Source organism: Dendrobates tinctorius, unplaced genomic scaffold (genome assembly GCF_039654945.1).
Source record: "Dendrobates tinctorius isolate UK_male_01 unplaced genomic scaffold, ASM3965494v1 ptg000007l, whole genome shotgun sequence".
Classification (NCBI taxonomy): Eukaryota; Metazoa; Chordata; class Amphibia; order Anura; family Dendrobatidae; genus Dendrobates; species Dendrobates tinctorius.
Genome location: NW_027361675.1, coordinates 219,305 through 237,308, shown reverse-complemented (window position 1 = coordinate 237,308; position 18,004 = coordinate 219,305). Strand labels below are relative to the sequence as shown.

The window sequence follows — 18,004 nt, the reverse complement described above, 5'->3', positions numbered from 1 at the left end:
AGCAACCATCTGGGCCTAAGCCATCCCGTTCCGCCTACAGCCATCCGAGTCCAAGGACTGTGTGAAGGTCACTGGAACCGACTCCTTACCAACTAACCGGATCCAGGACCCAGCGCATTACGAACTCTGCTGTAACTTTTGTTAGCCCTTTTGGTCCCGCTGAGACAGCTGCCACGTGTTCAGGGTCTAACTGGAGGTAGCACCTGTGTACCCCGGGTATCCCATTCTGGCCCTGCCTGAGGGGCTTTACTACGGGTGCCCGTGGCTCACTAGTCACGCCCCCTTCGGAGCCCCCCAAACCGTGGTCCCGAGGTTCCACTTAAAAAATAAAAACGAATGTGAACTTCACCATCTCTGCCTCCGCTTCCATTCGTTACATTTGCGACATAGGTAAAAAGGAGTTTGGTGTAGTCCTAATAAAGTATATAAAGTTGAACACATCTTTTCAGAGCTATTAGACTACCTGCAATTTACGGAGAACAATTGATTTTATTTTTTGTTGAAAAATTTGCCAAAGCTGGCAAATATCAGATTTGAGGAGATTCGATCATCCATAGTAGTAAAGCCTATTACAAAAGGATCTCTACTTTTTTACATCTGCAAACAGTTTACTTTTAAATATACAGTAAATCTTGATATTTGCTACAAATTATTTTAGGACAAAACCATTGCAAGGCAAACAATGAAAGGAAACCATTTTTAAAAAATTTGAGAATGTGATTATCTGTGATTGTGAGATGCATACATGAAAAAGTGCAATAATCAATGATCACAATATTTTCATTTTTGAAAGACAAATTAGAAATGATCAGTTTTTTGCCAATACTATGCTATCTGCCAAAATGATATGACTAAAGACAATTCTGCAATGTTGAGAGCTTGATTAGGAAAGATGTATATCTTTGTACTGTGGTAGCCAGTAGATAGAAAAATATTCATAATTGAGAGTCCTCAGTGGTTGATACCTTTTAAAGGCTAACTGAAAAGATGGTAACAAATTGCAAGGTTTCCAGACTACTCAGGTCTCTTCATCAGGCATTGACTAATACAACATCTGAAGAATCACTTATTTATCCACAACACAGCACAGAAATAATGCAATAGATAAGACAAGTGACGTGAAGCAGAGCTATCGTTATGGGAGAGTGATGGATAGTTATGGCCATAAATATTGGAACCGTTCATAGATAACGAGTATTACATTTTTATAGTCCTCTGATTGAGGTTTTGTTCTGTATTGTGATGCCCCCACAAGGTCTTAGGGGTAAATTCCTTTATTGATGTAAAAAGACATACAGTGGGGAAAAAAAGTATTTAGTCAGTCAGCAATAGTGCAAGTTCCACCACTTAAAAAGATGAGAGGCGTCTGTAATTTACATCATAGGTAGACCTCAACTATGGGAGACAAACTGGGAAAAAAAAATCCAGAAAATCACATTGTCTGTTTTTTTTTTTCATTTTATTTGCATATTATGGTGGAAAATAAGTATTTGGTCAGAAACAAAATTTCATCTCAATACTTTGTGATATATCCTTTGTTGGCAATGACAGAGGTCAAACGTTTTCTGTAAGTCTTCACAAGGTTGCCACACACTGTTGTTGGTATGTTGGCCCATTCCTCCATGCAGATCTCCTCTAGAGCAGTGATGTTTTTGGCTTTTCGCTTGGCAACACAGACTTTCAACTCCCTCCAAAGGTTTTCTATAGGGTTGAGATCTGGAGACTGGCTAGGCCACTCCAGGACCTTGAAATGCTTCTTACAAAGCCACTCCTTTGTTGCCCTGGCGGAGTGCTTTGGATCATTGTCATGTTGAAAGACCCAGCCACGTTTCATCTTCAATGCCCTTGCTGATGGAAGGAGGTTTGCACTCAAAATCTCACGATACATGGCCCCATTCATTCTTTCATGTACCCGGATCAGTCGTCCTGGCCCCTTTGCAGAGAAACAGCCCCAAAGCATGATGTTTCCACCACCATGCTTTACAGTTGGTATGGTGTTTGATGGATGCAACTCAGTATTCTTTTTCCTCCAAACACGACAAGTTGTGTTTCTACCAAACAGTTCCAGTTTGGTTTCATCAGACCATAGGACATTCTCCCAAAACTCCTCTGGATCATCCAAATGCTTTCTAGCAAACTTCAGACGGGCCCGGACATGTACAGGCTTAAGCAGTGGGACACGTCTGGCACTGCAGGATCTGAGTCCATGGTGGCGTAGTGTGTTACTTATGGTAGGCCTTGTTACATTGGTCCCAGCTCTCTGCAGTTCATTCACTAGGTCCCCCCGCGTGGTTCTGGGATTTTTGCTCACCGTTCTTGTGATCATTCTGACCCCACGGGGTGGGATTTTGCGTGGAGCACCAGATCGAGGGAGATTATCAGTGGTCTTGTATGTCTTCCATTTTCTAATTATTGCTCCCACAGTTGATTTCTTCACTCCAAGCTGGTTGGCTATTGCAGATTCAGTCTTCCCAGCCTGGTGCAGGGCTACAATTTTGTTTCTGGTGTCCTTTGACAGCTCTTTGGTCTTCACCATAGTGGAGTTTGGAGTCAGACTGTTTGAGGGTGTGCACAGGTGTCTTTTTATACTGATAACAAGTTTAAACAGGTGCCATTACTACAGGTAATGAGTGGAGGAAAGAGGAGACTCTTAAAGAAGAAGTTACAGGTCTGTGAGAGCCAGAAATCTTGATTGCTTGTTTCTGACCAAATACTTATTTTCCACCATAATATGCAAATAAAATGAAAAAAACAGACAATGTGATTTTCTGGATTTTTTTTTCTCAGTTTGTCTCCCATAGTTGAGGTCTACCTATGATGTAAATTACAGACGCCTCTCATCTTTTTAAGTGGTGGAACTTGCACTATTGCTGACTGACTAAATACTTTTTTTCCCCACTGTAAATCCATGCAGCACATTCATTCCTGCTCTGAGTGTGTCAGAGGTTGTCATGAGTTTATACTCCCAGACCCTTCTGTCTCTCTTACCTTTCAATACCAGTAATTTCATATGTATGGTGCTATGATCAGGCATACAAAAATATTTAGCCACAGGTAGATACATTCTTTTTTCTCTTATTTTGTGGCGATGAGAATTCATCATTGTTCTCAGTTTTTGCCCTGTCTCCCCAACAAAAAGACTCCCAGTTGGACATTTAGTAGAAATAACTAAATACACCACATTAGATGTGATACAGCTGAAAGTACCTAGGATCTTGTAGTCCTGATCTGAATTGGGGATCTTTAGCTTGACCATGGTCATTATAAATGAACAGGCTTTACATTTTTTCTAGTTGCAAGGAAAGGTTCCTGCAGCTGTTGGGGAGGGCAGGGAGCTTCTGACAATGATGCTTCTTAGATTTTGGGACTGCCAAAAACATAGTAGTGGGGGGTCTGGAAATATGGATTGTAATCGAGCATCTTTTTGTAGTAAAAGTTGTAATTTCCGTGCAGCTTCCCTTAGCACCTCCAGATTTGGATTATAGGTGACTACTAGAGGCACCCGGTTATGTTCTTCTTTAGCTTTGTAATATAGCAGGTGATTCCTTGACATTCTGGTGGCTCTTGTAATTTGGTTTTGAATTGTTCTAGGATGGTAGCCCTGATTCAAAAAGGTGTTTCTGGGTGAGAGCTTGATTAGAAATTGCAGAAACAGAAAGCCATTACGGGATCAGTTTTTATTCTTGTGTGGCTGATTGAGTTTATGAGTATAAAAATGTCTTCCCAAATTGAAAGAGCAGTAGGAAAGAGCACTGCATATGGAAACTTTTTGCCCAAATTCTCTCCAGTAAAAGTCAGATTTTCATTCTCTGGTTTTACACATTCTAGAGTGGGTAACATACGATTGTAGGGAGATTTTTTTCCAAATGTGAATTGCGTTATTACGCTTAGCTATTACAATTTGCCATTTAACTAGAGCGGTACAGAGCTAGAGGCCACGCTAGTCTAGTTTCATCTCTGCCCATGGTCCCCAGCTGGGTGTGTATGCTATGTTTTCTCTGAAATGTAGAAGCGTTTCAAAGAAAAAATGCTGCAATTGTGCAGCCAGGCTCTGATTCATGCTGTCTGTGGTTTGGGCAGCATGAATCAATTAAAAGGTTTCCTTTAGGGTCATGAATCATATGCCTATATAATATAAGGCACAAATGTGTTTTCCAGGAATATTATAAACTGTCTTAGCCCTCTAAGGCCGGAGTCACACACAACATATAAAAAATCTATCCGTTTTACACGGACGAAAATCGCACAAATGTTTCATGAACAGTGATCCGTATGTCATCCACGATGCGATTTTCTTGCATCAAAGTATCCGTGTGACATCCGCATGGCATCCATACGGCGAGATTTTCTCGCCGGCTTGCAAAATGGACATATCATGGGTCCATAGCCTCAAATATTTGTGAAAACATATATACAGTATATATATATATATATATATATACACTCACTGGCCACTTTATTAGGTACACCATGCTAGTAACGGGTTGGACCCCCTTTTGCCTTCAGAACTGCCTCAATTCTTCGTGGCAGAGATTCAAAAAGGTGCTGGAAGCATTCCTCAGAGATTTTGGACCATATTGACATGATGGCATCACACAGTTGGCGCAGATTTGTCGGCTGCACATCCCTGATGCGAATCTCCCGTTCCACCACATCCCAAAGATGCTCTATTGGATTGAGATCTGGTGACTGAGGAGGCCATTTGAGTACAGTGAACTCATTGTCATGTTCAAGAAACCAATCTGAGATGATTCGAGCTTTATGACATGGCGCATTATCCTGCTGAAAGTAGCCATCAGATGTTGGGTACATTGTGGTCATAAAGGGATGGACATGGTCAGCAACAATACTCAGGTAGGCTGTGGCGTTGCAACGATGCTCAATTGGTACCAAGGGGCCCAAAGAGTGCCAAGAAAAAATTCCCCACACCATGACACCACCACCACCAGCCTGAACCGTTGATACAAGGCAGGATGGATCCATGCTTTCATGTTGTTTACGCCAAATTCTGACCCTACCATCCGAATGTCGCAGCAGAAATCGAGACTCATCAGACCAGGCAACGTTTTTCCAATCTTCTACTGTCCAATTTCGATGAGCTTGTGCAAATTGTAGCCTCAGTTTCCTGTTCTTAGCTGAGAGGAGTGGTACCCGGTGTGGTCTTCTGCTGCTGTAGCCCATCTGCCTCAAAGTTCGACGCACTGTGCGTTCAGAGATGCTCTTCTGCCTACCTTGGTTGTAACGGGTGGCAATTTGAGTCACTGTTGCCTTTCTATCAGCTCGAACCAGTCTGCCCATTCTCCTCTGACCTCTGGCATCAACAAGGCATTTCCGGCCACAGAACTGCCGCTCACTGGATTTTTTTTCTTTTTCGGACCATTCTCTGTAAACCCTAGAGATGGTTGTGCGTGAAAATCCCAGTAGATCAGCAGTTTCTGAAATACTCAGACCAGCCCTTCTGGCACCAACAATCATGCCACGTTCAAAGGCACTCAAATCACCTTTCTTCCCCATACTGATGCTCGGTTTGAACTGCAGGAGATTGTCTTGACCATGTCTACATGCCTAAATGCACTGAGTTGCCGCCATGTGATTGGCAGATTAGAAATTAAGTCTTAACACACAGTTGGACAGGTGTACCTAATAAAGTGGCCAGTGAGTGTATATATCAGTGAGACACATACTGTATATATTTATATTTCCTACAGAGATAGATAGCAGAATAGATTAAAATTCATTTGTCGGCATCTATAAAATCATTACAGAACCCGACATTATATGAGACATGGTTTACATATAGTAAACCATTGCATATCCGTAATATTTTTTATATGTCCCTCACTAATAATGTTAGTGGTGTATGTGTGTAAAATTTTGGAGCTGTAGGTGTTAAATTAAAGGATTAATTCACGGAAAAAAATGGTGTGGGCTCCCGCCAAATTTTCTCCACCAGAGAGGGCAAGCCAGTGACTGAGGGCAGATATTAATAGCCAAGAGAGGCACCATTGTTTTTGGCCCCCCCGGCTAAAAAAAATCTGCCCCCAGCCACCCCAGAAAAGGTGCATCTGTAAGATGCGCCAATTCCGGCACTTAGGCTACTTTCACACTTGTGATTTTTTGCACTGCGCTGCGCATCATACGTTTTTAATGCGTTTTCTTGTTTTTTGTGCATGGTTTTTGCAAAAAAAGCATGCTTTTTTTGTGCTGTTGTGTGCATGACCATGCGCACGTCAACGCACCCATAGACTTTAATGGATTTTGGGTGAATTTCGTGTTCATTGTGTGCGCATGCGTTTTTTTGAGAAAGGTCGGACACACAAAAAATGCAACAGGATGCATTTTGTGCGCCCGGGCGCACACTACAAAAAAACGCATGCGCATACAAACGCGTACAAATGCATGACTCTGCGCACCCATGTTAAGTATAGGACAAAAAACGCATGCGCATGTGTGCGCAAAAACTCATCGCAAAAAAACACAAGTGTGAAACCAGCCTTACCTGCTCTCTTCCCATTGCCCTGTAGCGGGTGGCATATGGGGGTAATAAGGGGTTAATGTCACCTTGCTATTGTAAGGTTAACAGTCACTGACAGAGGGACCCGGAAGACAGAACGACGCACAGCGGTGGAACAGGGACAAGTGAATATCGCAGGTGCTGGGACCTGAGCCAGCGGTGACACTGGCACCTGTCCCCCATAGCATGCCAGTGTCCCCGCCTGCTCAGGACACCGGCACCTGACCCCCAGCAACGAGAGGTGAGTATGTCATTTTTTTTTATTTGCAGCCGCATATGGGGCCATAACCATTCGGAGCAGCATATGAGGCATACCGTAATCTATGGATCATCTTATGGGGTAGCATATGGGGCATAATCTATGGAGCAACATATGGGTCAGCATATGGGGCATAATGTATGGGGCAGCATATGGGGACATAATCTATGGAGCAGCACATGGGGCATAATCTATGGAACATCTTATGGAGCAGCATATGGGGAATAATCTATGGAGCATCTCATGGAGCATAATCTATGGAGCACCTTATGGGGCATAATATATGGAGCAGCATATGGGACAACATATTGGGCTTAATATATGGGGCAGCATATGGGGATATAATCTATGGAGCAGCATATGGGGCATAATCTATGGAGAATTTTTTGGGGTATAATCTATGGAGCATCTTATGGGGCAGCATATGGGGCATAATCTATGGAGATTCTTATGGGGCATAATCTATCGAGCATCTTATAGAACAGCATATGGGGCATAATCTATGGAACATCTTATGGGGCCATAACCTTTATGGAGCAGCATATGGGGAATATTATTCTATGGAGCATCTTATGGGGCTATTATTAACCTTTGCGCAGCATTATATGGGGTGTATTTTGTATGGAGCATCTTATGGGGCCATCATGAACTGTATGAAGCACTGTATGGGGCTCCTGATTCAACATGGATATTCAAAAACATTTAACCTACTCATGTCTCAATTAATTTTACTTTTATTGGTATCTATTTTTATTTTTGAAATTTACCAGTAGCTGCTGCATTTTCCACCCTAGGCTTATACACGAGTCAATAAGTTTTCACAGTTTTTTGTGGCAAAATTAGGGGGGTCAGCTTATACTCGAGTCGGCTTATACACGAGTATATACGGTGTTTATATACCTATACTATGTGTTTACATGTATTCTATCTACTCTATTTCAACATGTCCGTGTGATTTTACAGTATAGCGCACAGAATTCCCGGCTTTTCTAAAGGACACCGGTGCGTATTTCTCGCAAGTCACACGCATGGTCCGTGTGTAATCAGATTTTTTCTCGCCCCCATAGACTTGCATTGGCGACTCTCGGCAGAGATACATTTGAAATCGCAGCATGCTGCGATTTCGCTTGCATGTATAAAACAGGCGAGAATAAATTGGATGATGAAAGCTGGCCCATAGATTAACATTGGTCCGAGTGCTATGCGATTTTTTATCGCATAGCGCTCGTCCATATTTCTCGCAAGTGTGACTCCGACCTAAAGAATGAAATCACATAGAAAGAATATAATGGCTAAAGCTGCCTAAAGGGAAAGCTGAGTTTGTTGACTATAGCAACCAATCACAGAACACCTTTCTTTTTTCCAAGAGCACAATTCCAAATAACAGCTGCACTGTGATTGGTTGCTAGGGGCATCAAAGTTAGTTTTTCTTTTGAATTGTTTTGTAAATCTGATGCAGTTTTTCCAAATATGGGTAATCTGCCAAATATAACTTGCATTGTGTTATAAATACCGATTAAGGTGAGATTCTTATTTTACCTCAGTAATTTGCACCAAAGCCATCTTCAGATGTGGTAATTATCTGCTGAACCTCAGAACTAATGTGACAAGGCCAAAATTCTATGTCTGAACCTTAGTCCCCAGCTCTTTTCCCCTTTAATTCCTTCCTTATGCAGAAAATTTCTATTTTTGCTTTTTCCTCCCATTTTTCCAAAAGCCAAGGGCTTGTGTTATGCATCAGGATTCTCCCGCTGCGTGGCATGTATCCCAAGCATTATCTGGGACTGTGGTCTCCCATTCAAGTTCAGCCCCTGCAAATGTTGCTCAACACAGACATTAATCCCAGCATCTTGCTCATGCTTGTGGTATACATTTGGTTACTGCTGGCTTTCCAGTCAAGTCTACGGTGACCAGTGACATACAGGTGCAGCCTTGCGCTCTGGAGTCTAAGTCCAAAGATCACCTTACTGAGCATGACCGTGATGTGGTGTTTTCTCATTGGTGGTCATAAGTTGGCTGCTTTGGTGATGTGGCAGCTTCGGAATGGCCCGTGGGTAATGTGTCGGGTGACTGGGCGTCAGTGTTTGGGGTGGAGACTAGTGCATAAAAGGTTCTCAGCGGCGCATGCAGGCGCACTAGTAACATTTATGTTTGGTGTGTATGTGTGGATACTCTACCACTCTGTCTGCTCGTTTACATGTGTCTGTTTATGCTTTGAGACAGTACACGCTGGCAGGTACTTTGCACACTTATGCGGTTTCGTTCCCTTGGCTCTACGCCAGAGTCTCTAGTTTGCTACATGCTTAGGGTGCCAGTTAGGCACACATTCCGTAGTATCAGCACAAAGGGGTACCAGCCATTTGGTTTAGCATCTGTTTCATTCTTGTGTGCGGTTAGCACAGTTCAGTTACAGAGAAAGCTCAACCCTTTTGCTATATCCCTCTATGAAGGCAACAGGGTATTGTATCTAGTGTCATAAGAGTTCTTTCTTTTGGCTCAGCATCTGCTTCATTCATGTGTGTGACGTTAATAGGGTAAAGTACTTAGAGTACTTAGTGCATTACCTCTCTGTGAGGTTGGTACTTAGTATTCCGATCACGCTATGTGGCGTTAACTCAGCGTGTCTAAGGTATACGCTAGCTGCTTGGTTCCGTCGTTGTTCACACTAGCGACAGGTTACATCTCTGCAAGGTGGACCCTGGGTTGTGATTGCACTTTATTTTATATTTTATTTAGTGCAATCTGCCAACCCTAACAGCTTGTTTTTGCAGGATGAGTTGTACTTTTGAATGACCCCATTCATTTTACCACAACTGTACTGCAAAAGAGGAAAAAATTCCAAGTGCAATGAAGTTGTGAAAAAAATACAACTCATGGTTTTTTGGGGAATTGCTTTTATGGCATACATTGTGTGGTAAAAATTTATAATATATTTTTAAAGGGGGATATGGGTAGTGATTCGAACCTTTATGGGTTTATTTGCCTTTTTTGCTTATTACTATATTTATTAGTTTTATTAGGGGACTTAAAGCTGCAGTCATCTAATCTCTTCTGCGGTATACAGCAATACCTGTGATGCGATATATAGCAAAAATAATGGTTTCCTTTAAAGCCCAGCTACAGCATGGTTTCAACTGAGCTGCATGACAACTGGCCCAGAGGTCTTCAACAAATCCCCAGCTGTCATAGCAACCCATTTGCACCCCACTAGAGAATGACGCGCCCCATGACAGTGCGCTGTTATGCTGCTGTCAGAGATTGATAACGGCAAGGTCAACAGTCATGTGCGGAGCTCCTCTCCACCCGTAGTTGTTAAGGCCCTGTCACACTAAGCGATATCACTAGCAATATTGCTGTAACGTCACTGGTTTTGTGACGTAGCAGCGATATTGCTAGCGATATCGCTGTGTGTGATACTTACCTCCGACCGGCTCCCTGCTGATTATCGCTGATTGCGCGAGAACGGCCTGGGCCGTTTCTCATCGTCAGCTTCCTGTGGCGCCGACGAGCGACGCGTGGATGCGGGCGGGAGGACGTCAGGATCACCTCGTTTGACAGGTAAGTAGTGACCCCCGACCGCTGCTATGTCGCTGGTGAGATCTGCCTGTTTGGCAGCTCACTAGCGACCACTTAGCGATGTACCAGCGATCCTGACCGCGTCATATCGCTGGTCGGGATCGCTGGTGCATCGCTAAGTGTGACAGTACCTTTATAGGCAGATCCTGGCTATATTTCACAACCATTATCTGCTGAATATTTGGGCAGGCTTATCCTGTGAGCCCACTGTTTACCCATGCTAACGATTTGCTCTATACGGCAAATGTTGGTTAGGTACTAAAGGGAAGATATCATCAGAAATTGACCTATTGTTTGATTCAAGTTTTTGTGTTAATTTTTTTAAAAAATTTTGGCAATGTTTTTTTCCCCCAAACTGTATTAACAGTTAAAATAGAAATCTTGCAATGTTCACAATGACCACGTGGGCTTTTTAGTAGACTCATACTTCCTATTATTTCAGGAAATCCAAATACCATATGCACTTCATAGAAAAATCTGTTGCTCAGGTATGCCAAATTGAATTCAATTATGACCACTGGATGTCATTATATTACAGAGCCACAGGATGTACAATTGGACATTAATGAGATAGTCGCAACATGAACAAATATATATATAGAAAAAAACGACCACAAAAAATCTCACAGAACGTGTAAAGAATACAAAAAATATAATTTATTAATTAATTCACAAACCAGGATACATGAGACACAGTGAGGAAAAGGATCCAAAACCTGCTTGTACATGCAGAGAAGACATGGGACACACATACAGGAGGGAGGGAGTAAATGTAAACCGCATATAGCACTTAGCAAAAATTATATATATATGTATTTGCTCACAACAAAATTGCACATCTCCCAATAAGCCTCTTTTAATTCATTACGCCAGACATAATTCATAATATACAGCAGACAATGCTGCAATGAAAATGTAAAGTGTTGAATTCATTACCTGGTCAAGATAGGAGGCAAACCACCCGGTGTGTGTCCCTCCCACCCGGGCGGTTATGTCTGGCATAATGAATTAAAAGAGGCTTATTTGGAGATGTGCAATTTTGTTGTGAGCAAATACATATATATATATATAATTTTTGCTAAGTGCTATATGCGGTTTACATTTACTCCCTCCCTCCTGTATGTGTGTCCCATATCTTCTCTGCATGTACAAGCAGGTTTTGGATCCTTTTCCTCACTGTGTCTCATGTATCCTGGTTTGTGAATTAATTAATAAATTATATTTTTTGTATTCTTTACACGTTCTGTGAGATTTTTGTGGTTGTTTTTTTCTATATATATATTAGGAAATCCAAATGTATATTAACCATAATGGTCAGACACCAATCCCTTTTTTTTGCAGTGAAGCCAATTATGAGCATCCGCAAAGGTCATTGTGAAGAGATGGAGAGTAGGGGGACCAGTGATTTTGATTGGTGTATCCTGTATTATCAGAGGTGCATAGAGAAGCTTTTGTGTCATTCTAATGCTTCCTCTGACATTACTTAAACTGCTGTAAACTCTTCCTGAAAAAAACAGGAGATACGAATCTAAAAAAGCCTCTACTATTCAAGGGGTTGTCCAATCTAGAATGAAAAGTTTACAGTCATTTCGTGTGACTGTAGACTTGTGACTCCTCCCAGTGCACGCAGTGTGCGCTGCGGGAAATCACAGGAGTATGCGCTATGAACGACGGTCAAGTATGTGATATACATACTCCGATCCAGAACCTGTCTAGTGGGCATGGCTTTGCTCAACACACTTGTACAGGCGTGACCTGAGCTCAATACAAGTGTATTGATTGAGGCCATGCCCACTAGACAGGATCTGTCGGCGCAGAAGATCCCTGAATGAAGTACCCACAGATGGGAGGAGGATGTATGTATATATGAGGGCATGCAGGGTGCAGGCGCAGGCTTCCCGGGCTGCAAGTGATGCTGATATGAGGGGGTAATATTACAATGAAGACAGGAGGCAGGGATTTATTCCAGGCACCGCATGCCCCGGAGCCGGGAAGAAACCATTATCATAAAGAAAGAATATAACATTTCTCAGCAACAAGACCATAAATATGAGGCATACAGGTAGAATTAGCTTAACATTTCTATTGCCTGTATGCCCATATTAATAGCTCATATATATCCCAGGGGGTGACAGATTCCCTTTAAAAACCCTCTCTGTTCTCAAAGACTTGGTTACCGAACAGCATGCTGTCTCCGAATGTCTGGTTTTATGCTTTAGAGCCTACTCGTGATGCTTTGAAATTGGTCAGATCGCAAATCCGACTACCCTCAGTCCTCTCAAGCTTCTCTCTTGATGCAGAGATAAAACTGCCTCTGCATGCAGCCAAAAAGAGCTCTCAGTTCGGACATTTGCAGCGACCATGCCGCTGGTTTGAACTATACATCTTCAGTAGCGCACCGCCAACAAACAGGAAGCTGGGGACCAGGGAGCTCCTGAAGGCTTAGCATTAAAACAACCCTTTGAAGGGATTTTCTCTCAAACAAGCTGAGATCCCAAGCTCTCCTGTCTGTATGTTCTTTTGCTTCCTCCCCTGCCCAGGAGATGTGGTATGATCAGACCATGTCCCTGTTTAGTCAGACACAGCCATTACACAGTACACTGTAGGGGCACATTTATAAGATTATCTCAGCACATGAGCATTTTTTTAAAACACATCCATTTGTGGAACTTATTTTTATTCCAATTTCTATTAAAATTAACTTTGTGGGAAAACCCTTTTAGCCTAAGAAATGTTTATAAAAAATGATTTATTTGACTTTATATGTTTAGATGAGGGACAGACATACTATTGGTACAACCGGTGCAGCCCCATAGCGGATCACGAGTTAAGGGGACCCATTTCCACCTAAAAAGCAGGTGGAATTGTTCATTGTTCTGAGCTATTGGGCTGCAAAGGGGCCATATATTGTTCTTGCACAGGGGCTCTTTTCTTTGTCTTCCACTGGTTTAGATGTTTTATTATGACAAAGACTCTGCTGATTTCCTTGGAAACTGACAGTGATTTAGCCTGATGTTACTGTCAGAAAGCTGACCCTATTAGCTAGCTGCGATCCCAACATAATACTAGCAAAGTGGCAACCTTACACGTTACAACGGCACAAATTATACATTTTTAGCATGAATGAAAAGTATTTTTATTGTATCTCTTTTTGACCCTTTACAATGAGAAATGATTGATAATTATAAGCCTCGTCATGATAATGTACAGGTGCATCTCACAAAATTAGAATATCATCAAAAAGTTAATTTATTTCAGCACTTCAAATCAAAAAGTGAAACGCATATATTATATAGAGTCATTAGAAACAGAGTGATCTATTTCACGTGTTTATTTCTGTTAATATTGAGGATTATGGCTTTCAGTCAATGATAACCCCCCAAAGTCATTATCTCAGTAAATTAGAATACTCTATAACACCAGCTTGAAAAAATTATTTTAAAATCTGAAATGTTGGCCTACAGAAATGTATATTCAGTAAATGCACTCAATACTTGGTCGGGGCTCCTTTGTCATCAATTACTGCATCAATGCGACTAGGCATGTAGGCTATCAGCCTGTGGCACTGCTGAGGTGTTATGGAAGCCCAAGTTGCTTTGATTGCAGTCTTCAGCTCATCTGCATTGTTGGATCTGGTGTCACTCATCTTCCTCTTGACAATACCCCACAGATTCTCTATGGGGTTAAGGTCAGGTGAGTTTGCTGGCCAATCAAGCACAGTGATACTGTTGTTTTTTAACCAAGTACGGGTACTTTTGACAGTGTGAACAGGTGCCAAGTCCTGCTGGACTCCAGAGGCTAAGTCCTCTCGTCCCACTACTGGGCATGCTCACGAGACGATTTCCCATTGGAGATCGGGAGTCACGTGCTCAGGTCCTTCTCCTGATCTGATTGGTCCATCTCAGAAATCTGGAAGGTCCTGGCAGCGCATGACTATAAAAGGTCCTCATGGCTGCTCGGCCATGTGCTAGTATAGACTCTTCTTGCTAGATGTGTGAATGGTGATGGATGTATGATTCTGTTGACTGACTTATTAAGATTCCCCTCCCTCTGATATTGCGCATGTGGATAGGAACTATAGAAAGAGTCAGCGCCAGTCGGTGGCAAACCTTAGGCCACTGTGCACACCGCACCTATACACTAGCGTCCGGTGGTGTCACGCCTCTCATGGCACTATCGCATAGCAGCTGTGTTTGCCGCCGCGTTGCATTCAGCAGCATTTACCGGCGTCCGCAGTAGCGACGCCGCACACACGGTAGGTCTAGACAGATGCCGTCCCCTGTCTTGGACCCGTGTTCTTTGACCTGATACCGTGTGTGCAATTTCGCTGAGACCTGTGAGTTTAACAGGCTCGGTGTTTATGTTACAGCGCCTCTGTGAGTTAACAGAGTCCGCTCTGCGCACATCGGGTGATGTTGAACCCGTGCGCATTATACCGCCATATAGCACGTCTGCCATTGTCTAGCAGCGGTTTTAACACCTACTGCACAGTGGACCCTGGGCGGCGAACGCACTTTCTATTATTTTATATTTAGTGCGTTCCGCCGTCCCTAACAACTAATCATCAACAATAACAGACATAAACACATGAAATAGAAAAATATTCAGAATTGAGAGTCCTCAGTGGTTGAAACCTGTTAATGGCTAACTGAGAAGATGGTAACACTTTGCAAGCTTTCGAGACTACTCAGGTCTCTTCATGAGGCATTGTCAATGCCTGATTGCCTGATGAAGAGACCAGAGTAGTCTCGAAAGCTTGCAATGTGTTACCATCTTTTCAGTTAGGGCAGAGACACACTGGCGTATTTTTCATCCGAGAATCGCATCGTAAACCTTGCACTGGCTGTCTGCTCTCCTGACCTGAGCTTAACAGCTGCATAGTAATCCATCACGCTGTCATGCTCAGGTCAGGAGAGGTGCCGGCCAGTCCGTGCTATGCGATGCGATTATCGCATGAGAAATTCATCAGTGTGATTCCAGCCGTAGCCATTAAAAGGTATCAACCACTGAGGACTCTCAATTCTGAATATTTTTCTGTCTACTGGCTAACATGGTGCAAAGATATACATCTTTCCTGTATCACATGAAATAGATCACTCCGTAATGACTCTATATAATATATGCGTTTCACTTTTTCTATTGAAGAACTGAAATTAACTAACTTTTTGATGATATTCTAATTCTGTGAGATGCACCTGTATATGTATAATCTGACATATTTGTGGATACCTGTCCTTGCAGACAGAATAAAAACTGCAGATTTCTTCTGGTGAAAGCGTATTTTGCACAGAAACAGAGCAGAGCGTTACTTCTTTGTACACCTGGGAGAAACTAATTCCAGTGTGGTATTGTAGAGTGTTCTCTACCAGGCCTGAGGCTGTAGAGAGGAATGTACAGGAAACAAATTGGATCAGAATTCCTTGTATAGTTTCCATGTGCAGTCAATGACTTGGACTAGCTCCAAATGGTTTTTAGATATATGAACTATATAAATACAGGCTGACAATGAAATGGTTAATAGAGCAGTTTTTAGTGTTAGTGTAGGTGATGAGCCTGTCCTGACAGATATCTCCCACAGGTAAATACATGCTAGGATTCCATTTGGACCTATGAAATACTCCAGGCCCTGGGCGTATGACCTCTACTTATAAAACAGGAAAGGCACAGTAAGGTAATAAATCATTTAAAGGGAACTGCAATGCTTCTAGACTTACTAATTAACGACAATAACTAGACAAAGTGATGTCACTGTAAGAACAGTGATTAAACCTACCTGATGAACATATGGCCTATTAGCGTCAAAAGAAAAATCCTTCTGAAAAGGCTTAATATGATAAATACATATGCAAACATAGTCATCATGACGATTGACAAAGTGAGTTATCCCATTTATCCCACTGCAGAACACTATACTCTGCATATAGTACAAGGGATGATAACAAAAAACAATAGATTATATTCAACCACACAGCAAATGGGAATAGTATAAACTTTACGTTTTATTGTCTCTGGAATATGTTTTTATGAATAATGTATGGATATAGTGCATTTGCCTTTTGTCTATATGGTGTATTATACTGTATATTACAAATTTTGCATACTGGCCATTTTATCACGTACATTCTATTTATTTATTATTTATTTTATTACTGGAGCATACTTTTCTGGCACAAATTATAATGAAATTTACAATTAAATATAATTTAGATGCTTATGATCATTTTACTAACACCGATATTACAAAAGGTATTGGCAAACTTTAACACCCATTAAATGTTTAGATCATTTGTAATATACCATGGTATCTTTGCATATTGTCAATATTTTCCTATACATGCCTACTTAGTTTATGTAACATTGTGATATAGGCTAAGGAAGGTTAGATCAGTCCTGCAAAGGCCAATGTGCTCCGAGACTGTGGAATATCAAATATCTTGACTCTACTCCCTCCCTTTACTTGCAGGCATCCAACAAACTGCAGAACTTTTAAGGTTTCCTAAAATTCATTGAGTTGGCAGGTCTGATGTCATTATTTTAGCAGAGGCAGTTTCCATAGGAGGATCTCCGGTAAGAGGCACATGAAAAGGCTAGTCTGCACTCCAGGGCTCTGCTATAGCAATTACCATTAGCATCGAAGAAAATAAAATGCTCTTTGTCTAACTAAATCTAGTAGGAACCAACAGATGATATAACTGGATCGTAAAAAGTAGGAATATTGGCACTAGTAAACCACATTATATAGAGATTTTTGCAAACAATATATTGTGGGTGGATACACAAAAATGGGAGCAATTACTATTTGTACTAAATGTTAAGCAGTAGATATATTATTTTATTCTACTGCATAGCAAAACAATCAGATGAAGTAATAAGAATTATGAATGAGTAAGAAAAGTAACCTTGGCGATTCATGTAAGCCATAGCAATAATGGAAATGCCTCTGAGTCAGAAGTCACGCTCATTACATGCCAATGTCAGAAAGTCATCATAAACGAAAGGTTTTCCCTGATGCTGCTTTGTAGCTGATGTCTTGAGGTTAACATCCCCAACTCAGTCGTGAGATGCTGCCAAGTACAAGTGTGGACGCTGTCCCCCTCCATTTACTAGTACAGAGGCCAAACATTATTCATACTCACCGTTCTGTGGGGCTGACCTCCCTCAGATACTGGATTTTGGATCCATGTTGCAAAAAAAAGTTTGAAACTGAGCGAAAGTTCCCTTCTGTGCAGAAGGTTCTCTCTGAAACTCAATTTTCCCTTCCCCTTCTGTCTCCTCCTCCTTTCTGAAAGTTATTTTCCTCCCCTCTTCTTCCAGACTCTCATCCCCCTCCTCATCTCACTATCTTACAATCTGTCCATCTGGCTCTCTGTTTCCTTTTATCTTTTATTCCAGTGTTTTCACTAGTAGTCCTTCACTTATGCTAGCATGTTCTATGTCTCCAAGGACAATTATAAGATAATTTCTCAGCTTTCACTGAGAGAACAAATGACTGAAAGTAGATCCAAATAACCCAAACAATATTGTGCACACAGTACCTAATGTAGGATGTATGTCAAAGGCAATCATGTGTTTTTTACTTTTTTACTTTGGTGTCAAGAGTCAAATTCTAATACTATTGATTAGCACTAATATTAATATTTTGTGATGCTATGAAT

General features: G+C 41.7%; 1 protein-coding gene across 1 annotated transcript in view; it reads right to left on the bottom strand.

Annotated features, from left to right (window-relative positions):
* Positions 1-17,619, bottom strand: part of COL16A1 (collagen type XVI alpha 1 chain) — a 375,234-nt gene extending 357,615 nt beyond the window's left edge. The window contains exon 1 of the mRNA XM_073571772.1: positions 17,486-17,619. The gene's annotated coding sequence lies outside the window, so the exon portion shown is untranslated. The remainder of the gene's footprint in view (positions 1-17,485) is intronic.
* Between the last annotated feature and the right edge of the window lie 385 nt (positions 17,620-18,004).